This window comes from Acinonyx jubatus, chromosome B4, assembly GCF_027475565.1.
Source record: "Acinonyx jubatus isolate Ajub_Pintada_27869175 chromosome B4, VMU_Ajub_asm_v1.0, whole genome shotgun sequence".
Classification (NCBI taxonomy): Eukaryota; Metazoa; Chordata; class Mammalia; order Carnivora; family Felidae; genus Acinonyx; species Acinonyx jubatus.
In genome coordinates this window covers 7,295,088-7,308,159 of record NC_069387.1, presented here as the reverse complement: position 1 = coordinate 7,308,159, position 13,072 = coordinate 7,295,088, and positions in this window count along the sequence as shown.

Genomic DNA, 13,072 nt, shown 5'->3' with positions numbered 1-13,072 from the left:
ATCAAAAATGTTCCAAAAGAACTTGAAGAGTCGTGAAAAACTTCTTTACCAATAGACCTCACTTACGCAACCGTTTGTATGTTGTGATGGGTTATTATGCTCACTATTTTTATTTTCAGATGTATCGTTATCAGACAGGCATGGTGAAATAATATATATTAAATATGTCGATGTAACAATCACAACAGAGATTCTTGGGTGGGGGGGGGGGGTTGGAGAAAAGACAGGAAAATATCCCATTAAAGAAAAAGCCTTTATATGGGACATCATTCACATTTCTGCAAATGGAATATTCTGCTTAACTGCCACATATTATATTATTTGAATAACTTTAGGAAAGATTAATTCCCAAGCTCTGTCCTCAGCAATATTTTTTCCGAGCTGAAATTGGGCTTTAAAACAAAACGTCAGCAAGGCAAGCCGACTATTCAAGTTACAGGTTCAGAAACTTCGAGTGCAGGCAGTTAAAAGTGATTTAAGAAATGCGAAATCATTCTTTCCCAAATGTGTGTGTTAAACTTGTAAATTGATATATCAAAACCGCGACCGGAATATAGCAATTTGTCTCTCTTTGCCTGCTGTGCTGTATCCCACAGCTGCCTGCCAGATAATATACTGATTGTAACTTTCCTAATTTACGGAGCCTGTAAGTCTAATCTCCGGGGCCAGCCTAAAGGGCTTCTTCATCCATTGAAATGCGAGAATAATTGAAATTGTCTTCGGCAGACAGTCAGGCAATAATGAATATTTTCTCTGCTGATTGCATGCCAGGGTTACACACAGTACCGCAAAACAGAAGCGATCCCAAGCCAAGCCTCCCGAGGGAGGGGCCACCAGAACCTGTGGCATGAGGCACAATACCTAAGGCTTCCTTTCTCATACGCTCCTGTGGTCAATGACGCCCACCGCGCGTCTGTACCCTGAAGGACAGCACGGTTGTCGAGCGAACAATGCTCCCATTGGCTTCCCTGATTCTCCAGAGGCAGACGAAAGGCTGGGAAAGGTTGTGGGTATGGATTTTCCGACGGGAACAGCAGGAGAGATGAGCCCAGGGAGCTGCTGTTTGGGATCAAGAGGAAATACACAAGCAGTTAATCAAAGACAACAACAACAAAAAACCACCGGGCATGAGAAAACGCTTGCCTGTCAGCCCTGACCCGTCTTTCCCATACCTCTGAATGGTTTTTGTGAAAGCTGAGAGTTGTTTCCTGATTTTGAGTCAGTCCTGCTTCAATGGAGTCTTAACGATGCTCTGTTTGAAATTAAAGAGTCCGGCAGCCAGAGTGAATCGGTAGTATCTCTGAAAAATCTAAAGACTAGTTTAACCTTCGGCTCTAGAAAGATTAACATTTTAAATGCCAAGAAGTTTGAAATAGATCTTTCATGTAAGGAACCGGTCTTGGTATTCCTAAGATTCGCTGTAGACGACTGCATTTGGGGGCGAGAAAGGAAGTACCCCATGACGCTGTGCCTTTAAATCAGAGAGTAAAAGCTAGATTTCTTTCAAGGCATCGCAACCTACATGGGGGGGAGAGTATAAAACCTGCTGTTATGTGACACCTGACTTTCAATATCTGAACTACTAAGTAATGATATGCCCAATATACGGGATACATATTCGTTATCTGTTGCTGCTTGCCAAAAATTACCTCCCAAACATAGTGGCTTAAAGCAGCCGTGAGCATTTATTGTCTCTCACAGTGTCTGTGGGTCAGGCTTTCAGGAGCCACTTAACTGGACGGTTCCGGCTCAGGGTTTTCCACAAGGCTGTAGTCAGGCCGTCGGCCATGGCTGCATCATCCGAAGGCTGGAGTGGGGTTGGAAGGTTCACTCTCAAGGGGGCTCCCTCACATCCCTGGCCAATCGGTTTTGGTTGTTAGCAGGAGGTCTCAGTTTCTTGCCACATGGGTCTCCTTATAAAGCTGCGAAGGTGACAATGGCATTATGACACAGCAGCTGGCTTGGTCCCAGAGCAAGTGACCCGAGGGAGAGCAAGGTGGAAGGTGGATAGAAGCCACAATGTCCTTTATGCTTAACTTCAGAAGTCACGCTTTGACATTTCCACAACATCTCCCAAACTACACAGTCAGCCCTATTTAATGGAGGGGGAGCGGGGAGGGAAGCTCATGAGGACACAGACACCAGGACGGCCAGGGCAGAGGCTGTGGCCATCACACATGTGTACCATACAATGACAATAGATCATACAGATCTACCAGCCTGTCTGGTAAGAGCCCAACTACGCTCTCATTTCCCCCATATTCTTGCACATATTCTTTGTTCCAGATGAGGCATGGGAGATACATATCATTAAATATGTTTCTCTCTTTCTCAGTTTCAAGCCAGAGTGGTCTTCTCACTCCACCCCCACCCCCATCCCATCACAAAACCCTGATTCCCTGGCTTGCTCATCCCCCCAGACAATGGTCCTTCACCATACAGTTCTGTCCTCCAGGAAGCCCTTCCAAATACCCCTGCCACACTCTAAACCTCATGTGTATTTTTCAGATTCAAGCAAAAGAGGAAAGAAAGAAGGAAGGAAAGGAGGTAGGGAGGAAGGGAGGGACAGAGGGAGAGAGGAAGGAAGGAAGGAAGGAAGAAGGAAGGAAGGAAGGAAGGAAGACAGAAGGAAGAAAGGAAGGAAGGAAGGAAGGAAGGAAGGAAGGAAGGAAGGAAGGAAAACACTTACACATATTTAAAATACAGTGAAGACAATACAGAGAAACGATAGCAGAGCTTAAAAGCCAAACAGAAGACGGTGAGGCAATTGCTCCCGTCCTTAGGATGGAAAAGTAAGGCAGGAAATGATGTTGCCAAAGGCGGTGGCCCTGTTCCCTAGCAGTAGCTGGGACCATAATGGGTGTGTCCGTGGGCGGGAGCAGGCACCATGGAGACGCTAGAGACATGGAGGGCTAGAGACCAAGGGGGGCAGAAATCCCCTGGCTTCTCCTTTCCTCCCAGTCTCCAGCCTCCTGCCGTGCCTGCGTTGACAGAATCCAGCTGGAGGTTCCCTGATAGGGGGACCGGGGGAGTCAGCACCCGTGTCATTCAGAGCAGAGCAGGAAGAAGGCCAGAGCAACCGGACCAAGGGCCAACGCGCACATCCGCCAAAGCGTGACGCTCAACTGTATTTTTTCACTTAACGTTGACGTAAACAACTGTGTTCTACATAGGTTCCATGATCATTATTTTTAAGTTTCCCTGCATCTTCCTATTGTGTATTTCAACACTGCTTGATGTAATCATTTCCATGTGGCGGTATCTTTAGGCTGTTTCCCATTCTTTTATTATTATTGTTGTTGTTGTTTGTTACCTTCAAGTGAGAATTCAATTAATACCTCCATTGTTTAGCTTTTTTTTTTCTCTCCAGAAATGTTCTTCAGGCAAATTCCCAGAGATGATAATAATCAGAATAAAGAATATCTATGTTTTTATGTCAGCTGAGACCTATTTTCAGATATCTGCTTTTGACCGTATTGCTTTTCTGAAGGGCTATCCTACCAACAAAACACAACGAATGCAAAAAGGCACAGGCACATAGGGACTCGTCTTTCTGAAGACAGAGAAGAGACATTGCGACACTTTTATAAAATCTATCTTTCGATAATGCCGCAAGACCAGTAGCAAAGCCTCTCCCGAGAGCTAGAAGACGGTGGAGGAGGGCTCTGATTAACTTTGCAAAGGATGGCTGACTTCCCTTGGATATGACTAGAATAATATTCCAGTCTAGTGTTTTCCTGGAACAAAAATGAAATCCCATCCTTGCTTCTTAGAAACAATTGAGTGCTTGAAGCAGATTTTAGACAAAGAGCGCCTTCCCAGCAGCCTATGCCCCATTCTTGACTGCCGTGTAACCTAGATGCCTTAGAAGACCCAAATCTAGAAGGAGAAAACAAGTGCGCAATGAGGTCTCTGTCACTCTCTTATAAGTCAACTAGAAAACAACAGCCAGGGGCCCGTGTGTATAGCCTAAAGAGACATTGGGGGCATCTGGGTGGCTTAGTCGGTTAAGTGTCTGACTCTTGATTTCGGTTCAGGTCATGATCTCATGGTTCGTTAGAGCCCCACGTCCGGCTCTGTGCTGTCAGTGAAGAGTCTGCTTGGGATTCTCTCTCTCCCTGCCCCTCCCCCACTCTTGCAAAAATAAAAAAGATAATAATAATAAACATTTTTAAAGAATAGAGGGGCACCTGGGTGGCTCAGTGGGTTAAGTGTCTGACTCTCATTTTTGGCTCAGGTCACGATCTCACGATTTCATGAATTCGAGCCCCGCGTCGGGCTCTGGGCCGACAGGGCAGAGCCTGCTTGGGATTCTCTCCCTCTCCCCCACCCTCTACCCCCTCCCACTGACATGGTCTCTGTCTCTCTCAAAATAAATAAATAAATAAACTTAAAAACAAAAAAAGTAAACAAGAATTAAAAGAAAAGAGACGTTGAGAGGTCATCTGGCTAGTGCTTCCCAAAGTGGGACCCACTCATGAGCTGTGTAGCCGGGGGCAGCAAGGTCCGTATAAAGATTGAAAGCACGCAATTTGACGTTGTGGCAAAACTTCTATTGTATTTACGGGAGTATCTGCCTACAACGGATCGAGGGGGAGAAAACTGTACTGTCCGTGCATCAGAATCCCCACTGAAGAAAGATCCTGAGTTTGCCTATACCATTGACTGGAGTTACGTTACCTATGCCCAAAATTCAAAAATAGTGGATGGCTAACGATAAACAGTGCGCCCCAGGGAGAGAGAGTTTCCAGTAATCGATATTTTACAGGCAGGGAAGTCTTTCTTTCCGAGATTATTGTATACTCCAAGATTGCCATATGTACAAATGGGAGGATTCACCTTAATTAATTAGGAAACATTATGCTCTTGAGCTGACATAAGTATGTTGAGGAATTGGCTGATATACAGGGACGAAAATCTCCTTATTTCATCCTATCGGTTGCCCAGTAACGTGGGTTAAGTATTGAATAAGGCTCCTGTTTCCGTGACAGGGCACTGGCGCTGGCCAAAGGGACGGATTTAATTGTTCGGAGCCCAGAAGTGTCAAGCCGAGTGCCCAGCCGGCCAGTCGTCTTGGAGCCCGCGGTCACAGCTTTGTATTCATCACAGTTAATTTGGGTCAAGGTGAGGTTACGCGGAGTTAACAGCCAAGAGCAGACACATACAAATTGCTCCAAACGGTGCTCTGATGTCTGCTTTAAATGATTTTTGGTTTGTACCCACACCAGATAGGGGAAGCACAGCTCAGGCACAACTGTGGGACGCGAAGATTTGTCCCTGATCGCACGTGAGGGCCAATCCCCACAAGCTCTTCTGCGCCAAGGGCGTGCACGCATCACCTGTGGCACGGTGCAGACACACAGGAACACACAACCGGGTTTTAGGTCCCACCGACCCAGGCTCAAATTCCAACTACTCTACCTACTAGGTGGGCGAGCTTGGGCAAAATACTTAACTTCTCAGTGCCTCAGTTTCCTTATCCATAAGACAGGCTAATAACAATATCTATAACCCCAGTTATATTGTCGAGTTGGCAGGAGGGCTAAATAAAACAGCTTATTGCCCGGCTTACTAACCTCAAAGTGATTTCATATTTACTCCTCTCCTTAGATTCAACCTTGTTACACTTCGCATCTGCCAAGAGTTGACAGTTTGCTCCCAGGACATTGCTATGTCCTCTGAGAATAAGAGTATTTGGGGAATTATAGGAAATTAGGAAAGCTAATTCCTGCTTTGGGGGTATTTACAATATCCTCAGGATGTGGAATTGGCATAAAGTACAGATGGAACGTGTCTGTTCATAGCAGAGAAACTACCAATACAGTTAAAAACAGGAGAAATGAATTTTAAAATCTACCTAAACGTTATGTAGACGTCGAAGGTAAAAAGAGTGAGCCCAGACAAGGTCACAGGCGAGGCCGTGGAAAAGGGAACCGATCTGATGCATTGGGTGGCGGGATTCTGAAGGGTGATTCTCTTTTGAGTTTCCACTAATGACGCTGTAGTGTGAGAGCTAGTTTAGCGCACTGGGAAAGTGTGTGGACCTTGAAGCCGGACTGAGTCTGAACCCCAGCTGCTTGCCTCAACAGTTGTGCCATCTTGGGTGTGCTTCCTGAAGTCAGTGCCCACATCTGTTCAAAGAGGTTAATAATAATACATGATAACCTCATGTGGCTGTTAGAAGGATTAAGTGAATTCATATAGGTAAAACATTGCCACGGTATTCAACAAGTGTGAGCTATCATTATATATGGACAAAATTATAAAACAATAAAAGGGAAAATGCTAATATGTAAGGCATTAAACGTCTCAATATGTGGGAGAAACTGAAGGAAAATTACCTAATTAGTTTTAAATCAAATGATCCACTTTGGATTTATTTTTGGTCATATTCAGGGACCATCATCTATCAAACAGGGCTTCCTAAACTATAGAAAGTCCTTCGGAGATACCCCAATTCGCTCAGTTAATACCGAATGGTAATATAGACGTGGAAAATCTCACCCACTCAGAAATAAAGGTTGTAGTGACATTGAGATAATAATTCAGCTTCTCTTATCCCCTTGAAGTTGCTAAGCCACACATATACACACACACACACACACACGCGCGCGCGCGCGCGCGCGCGCGTGCACACACACCCCCTCAGGCCACCTCCAGGGTACTAAAAATGTGTCGCACTGAGTATGGAACCCCAACCCAGCATATCGGCTTCTCTTCCCAACTTCTCTTCCTCACTGAACAGCAGGCGCCCCCACAGACCCAGTTCCCCTCCTCCAGAAATTCCCAACAGTCTCTAACTCCCCGTCCTCTTCACCCCTGCCCTTCTAATTCACGACAAAGTTGTATGATTCTTCCTTCTCGATATTGGTCTTCTTTGTCCCCACTTCTTACACCCTGGCCTGGCCACCGACATCTCTCACGTGAATTATCCGAACAAGCCTGGAATCTGTCTATGTCCAATCTGGCCCTTTCCAAACCAGTTGCAACCTTGTTATCAGAATGATCTTTCTAAGACATGTGCATTTACCTAATCACCACACTCCCTTGTTTGATGGTTCCCTTTGCCCTTAGGATAATATGGGCAAACCCTCCTGTGTCTGGCTCCTGCTTGCCCCTCACATGCCTCACAGACGTCACACCCCACCCCTCCACCATCGGCACCCCAGAGCTTCAACCACCCTTACCTTTCACCTTTGCTCCTGAGCCAGTCATCTCTGCCTGTCCTTCAGGATTCAGTCTTCTCCGACTCCCGAAGACAAGGCACTTCTGTATGATCATAGCAGCTAATGTCTCCTTCTCAGTGTCCCCAAAGAAATGCTATACCTTATTCCTATAGATCTCCCAGGACTGAGACTGTGACGCATAATTGGCCCTTACCATTTATTTATTGGATGAATGGATGAGAAAGATAATTGCAGCTCTTTTCAGTGGCTTGATTTGACACGAATCCCAGCAAAAGGAAAGATTATGGACACCCAGGCAGATGATGTTGTAGATTACTGGTTCCCAAACTTTTTTTTCCAAACCAATCGAGGAATTTTCGATCCAGGTTTTAGTGCAGTGATTTCACGTTAAGGCTACTAACCTTTTGGCGCCCAAGTTCTCATTTAAGCTTATTTTTTTTATAACACGTTCTAAATCTCTGACAAGTAAATGGCAAAAGAAAACACTTTATCACACAGATCTTCCTGATAGGGAAACAAGGCAAACTCTCAAGGAGAGCCTAAATGCTTTAGCAGGGTCGCTGCTTTGCATTTTTCCCCATTGTTTGGGGCTGGCTTCCTTATTCAGAAAAGTTGCCAGATTAGAAGCGAGTTTGCTTTAGACCAGCCTGATGAGGAGCCCGTCCCCTCCCCTGAGCTTTGTTGTTCACCAGGGTAAAGTGTAGTTTTCGGGCTCTTCCCAGCTCCTGGGTTTGAGACAATAATCCACTCAGTCGCCTCTTAATTAAAGCAAATAGTCCCAGCTCACAATAGTAGTTTAGAAGGGCCTGGTCGTTGCAGCCCCTCCTTGCAAGGAGCTAAATGATAAAGGTGTTTACATTAGAAAGCCACCCCCCCCATCCCGCTCATCTTAAACCTCCCCAGTCTCCTGAATATCAAATGGCCAAAATACTTCCATTGTGGTTGGTGGCTCTCAAGAAGTCAGGCTTCAGTCCCAAAATATTTGACAAGCTAATTGAGTGATTTCTGATTTACGTGTTGGGCTCCTATATTCCCCGTTTATCCAGAGGAGGATGGTTGCTTGAATATTCAAGGAGCTGCCTTTGCTACTTTATAACCTCATTGTCTTGCAATAAAGGCACTTTCCCCCCAACACACACACACACACACACACACCAGGCAATGTTGGGGCAGTGGGTGAGTCTGAACTTTTTAATTTCTTTTAACATTCGTTTACTTTTGAGAGACAGAGACAGAGTGTAAGCAGGGGAGGGGCAGAGAGAGAGGGAGACACAGAATCTGAAGCAGGCTCCAGGCTCCAATCCGGCAGCACAGAGCCCGATGCAGGGCTCGAACTTGAGAACCGTGAGATCATGACCTGAGCCGAAGTAAGACACTTAAACAACTGAGCCACCCAGGCGCCCCGGAGTCTGAATTTTTAGGATCACTTGAGAAGTGTATCCATATGACAGTTTGTGGGAGGAAGCTATTTTAAAGAAGGAAAAAATATATAAGCCACAAGACATAGGAGCCACCACTCACGGCATGAAAATTAACACGGTGTGCATTACCACGTGTTTGACATAATTTGACTCCATGGCACATACATGTGTGCCTAAGGATTGACTTCTCTGTCCTTCTTCGAAAGCCACGGGGGCGATGCTTCATAATGCATAATCTCTATTTCCATGATTTCTAACAAGTTTTTCTACCACGTTGGGTTTCAGTTAAGCCGGTAGAGTCGCAAACGCCCCTGCTTAGAAACCCAAACAATAGCCGAAAACCAAATCACGGTTGTTATCAGTCATATTCTTGGTCTTCCACACTGCTTCACCCGAATATTGAAATTCACTTTTCATCACAACATTTAAGATGAGGTTCAGGCAGGACTCTCAGTGACTGAGACGGGTATCTGTCCTGCCCGACAGGAGCAGGAATTCTGTTGTACTGAAACTGAGTTTGGGTTTTAAAGAAACTATTCTCTCCGAATATGTTCTCGATCACAGTAAGTTGCTCAAGCAACCCAAAAGAGAAGGGGGTGGGGCAACACTTCAGTATAATCACTTTCTAAGCAATTAAAACAGTAACTAATTTCTCTTATAATTAAAAAAGCCTGTTCATTGGCACACATAACCATCCTAATGACATAGTTAGCAAACCCTTTCATTTAAAAAAAAAAATCTCACCTCTAATGGGGCGCCTGGGTGGCTCAGCAACTCACGTTGTGATCTTACAGTTTGTGAGTTCAAGCCCCGAGTCGGGCTCAGGGGCTGACAGTGTGGAGCCTGCTTGGGATTCTCTATTCCTCTCTCTCTCTCTCTCTCTCTCTCTGCCTTAACCCTACATTCTCTCTCTCTCTCTCTCTCTCAAAATAAATAAATAAACATTTAAAACCTATATCACGTCTAATTTACTAGACTCTCTCCTATCAAGAAAGGCATTGCTGCAATTTATGGAATACTGGCCTCCCTTTGATTCTTAGCTCGACTTTCCATTTTGCCTTCCAGTCACTGCTTGCCAGACAATCCTAAATACTTCCCCTTCCAGTCATTCCTCTTCTGTAGCTACCAGCCTATTGCCCAAGTCCCTAAAACGCGTCACTGCGGTAAATTTTATAGATCTACACATATAGCTTGGGACGCTAGTGCAATAAGTAATATTATATATATATATATATATATATATATATATACACATATATATATATGTGTGTGTGTGTGTGTATATATATATATATATATATATACACATATATATATGTGTGTGTGTGTGTGTATATATATATTCCCTAGCTCTTCAGGAATGATGTTTTACAGACTACAGAATTAAATCTGATCAAAATTAAAAGAGTTACCCAAGATGTCTCCACTTGTGGATAGCAGAGCCAGAACCTGAAATAGCACATTTTCTGCTGAAGACACTGTTCTTTCAAAGGCTTCTAAACCCAGTTACAATCATGGTGAGGCTCCACAGCAAACGGGTGTTTTAAATGCTCTCCTGGTACTCACTTTCTCTCTTTAGGGACAGGAGCATGACTCTGCCGGTGAGATCCTACACTAAGGACACTGAAGGTCTCTAAATTCCTTGGTGAGAGAATTCTGCATTGCCAAAGACTGTTTTCATAAATGAGTCATTGGCTGGGACTCGAGATTGTTTGTTTTTTGTTTTTTTTTTTTTAATTAGGAAGATTGTTCACTTTAATTATATTCTTTAACAGGATTTGTCACGTGGGTGTTAAAATAATAGCGTGTGTCCCAGTGTGCCCGGGGCTGAAAACAATATGTGGGAGACTGTGGTCTTTGCCCTCAGAGAGTGTAAAGGAAAGAACCAGAGTGTCGAGGGGTTTGCCTCGCGTCCTGGAAAGCCAAAGACCGTCTAATCCCTTGTGTCTGCTGGGTGAAATTGACAGTCACCTTACGGGACAGAAGTCTGCCCCTGACCATAAGGGACTGGCACTCAGCTCCCACTTAATGGACAGGGGAAATTGGTAGGAGCCCTGAGTGACACCCTTGATGGTCCTCTAACGTAGCGGGAATGAAGGGGCAAGAGGGAAACCAGAGTGAGGGGAAATGGCGAACATACAGCTAAGACCCAGAGCAAGCCACACCTGCAAGGAGATATACGTTCTCGAGAAGTAAACAGTCGGTATCGACGCTTTGAGAGTCTGGAAAACTAGAAAGCAATTTCCATAAACTCTCAAATATAGCTTTAAATAATAAAAAGCTTAAACCATCTCCTACAAAGGAAATTCTCCTTTGAATGGGTTCCAGAAAACCATGAAATGCTGTTGATAAGGCTGTGCCAATTTGTAAAGCGTTGCCACAGTCTCCAGCTCACGTCCCCCCCCTTTTTTTCCTTTTCTTTCAAAAAAAAAATTTTTTTTTTCCCCTGAGCTTTTTCAGTCCGAGAGCCTACAAGGACAACAACAACACACAGTGTTTTCTGAAGCTGAAACCTCTTTTCCCCCACAACAAGGGGGCCGGATGGTGGAGGCATTTGATTTATTCCATGGAAATAATGTGAAAACAGCATTTGCAAAGCCAGAGAAAAGATTCTTGATGGAAAGCTCCAGTAGGGATGTGCAAGCTCACTCTCGAAGTTTCTCGCTCTTATCAACCATTGTATTCAGGATTAATTATAGGTTTGCTGGAATTTTACACTCCACCAGAATGTTTACCCACCCAGACAGAGCTGGCTGATTGCCTTTTTTTCACCTAAAGTAAACTTTTAACTGGTGGAGCCTTCACAATCTCACTGTTTTGCTTCCCAGTTGTTTTAGGTATTTTTCCTCCTCCGTGTTGACCAATTATTTTCAATTAGACTTATAATTGCATTGTATGCTTAAAAGGCCCAATTAATATCTTTAAAGCAACAATGTTAAGTGGCATTTAGTGGAAATTTTATATTTGGCTGGCAAAAATAATCATGCCTTACATTTACGGAACACCTTTCATCTCGAAGGGTACCAAAGTACCATTACAAATGTCATACCCATCATTACTGATTTAATTATAGGTCAGAACCATTCACCCCAGCACTACGATATCCTGGTGAAAAATGATGGACCAAGGTGGCAGCCTTTAAGGAACATTTTTAAAGTTTCTTATTTAACCGGAACAGTGAAGGCAACTGAGCCAACAGAAGGAAGTGTTCTGGGGATTACCGGAATACGGTTGTCCTACCTCGGCTCCTGCCAGAAACGAGGGACAGCAAGGTGTACAAAGGATGTACATGTGAACACGGAAGCCCCTTTTCAGGGACGAGAAGGGTGATCCCATGATACCATAGCAAGACGGTGATTACTTGCTCTCCAACAACTAAAGCAAATTCATCACAGCAAATCAGCGTCGCCAGCCTCTGACGGGCCATCCATCATGGCGGAAACACTCACTCCATCCTCAGTCAGGAATGTGTGGCTGGCTGGCTTCAGCATTACCTGAGATGCCAAGCACGCATACTAGCAGGTGAAATCTTGAGTGTTCCCTCGACAGACCTTAAGACATGCTTGAGCCGGGGAGGCAGGCGTGGGAAGGGAGGAGTACACATCTTAGAGTAGATGAAAGGGCTGAACTGTTAAGGTGGGTCTTACCCATGCCAATATTCTTACTGAGAAAAATGAACGTGACCCCCAGGGTCCAGTCCCTGCCCTCTAGCAACCCAGTTTCAGAGACTAGTTATTTATGTATTCACTCGACAAACACTTGAGTACCGATTCAAGCCCTGGGAATAGAGGAGGGGACAAGATACACAGAAATCATTGCCTTCAGATACAGGAGGACGGACAAGTGACAGAGACCCTAGGGAAAGCCAGCCCCTCCCTTCACAGAGGTTTCGGGACAGTTTGGAGCATACACTGGTCACAAATTCCCACAGGCTCGTGTTTCACTCAAACTGACCAGATGCAATGAAGGAAAAGTACCCGATATGAGGAGATCCTAAAACAAGAGAAGACAACAGACGATGTGATAGAGATTGTGGAATTGCGGGCGGAGCCTAGAGGAACGCACACTGACCAGAAGCAGTCGGTTAGAAAAGAGCAAACAGCACCTTAGGGAGAATTTTTCAGAAAGAACCTGAAGAGGAAAGATTTGATAAGCAGGTGTTGGGCAAGAATCCTGGGGAAGAAGCAACCACTAAATCCTGGCTCAGGTGACTGTTTCCATCTGCAACCTGACTGGGAGGGGGTGGGGGGAGGCAAGCAGGGAACCATCTGGAATGCCAGGACCAGGGCAAAGGGAGCAGGGGAACCAAACTGGGAACAAACCAACCTCTGAGGGTCGGCACACAGACATTTCTCCCACTAAATTCAAGTACCTGAAACCGCTGGACTGAGTGCGTTGTGAGGAAAGAACACGAGAGGGAAGCCAGAGAGAAGCTTCTTTTCTTAAAAACTTCAGGTTTGGGGG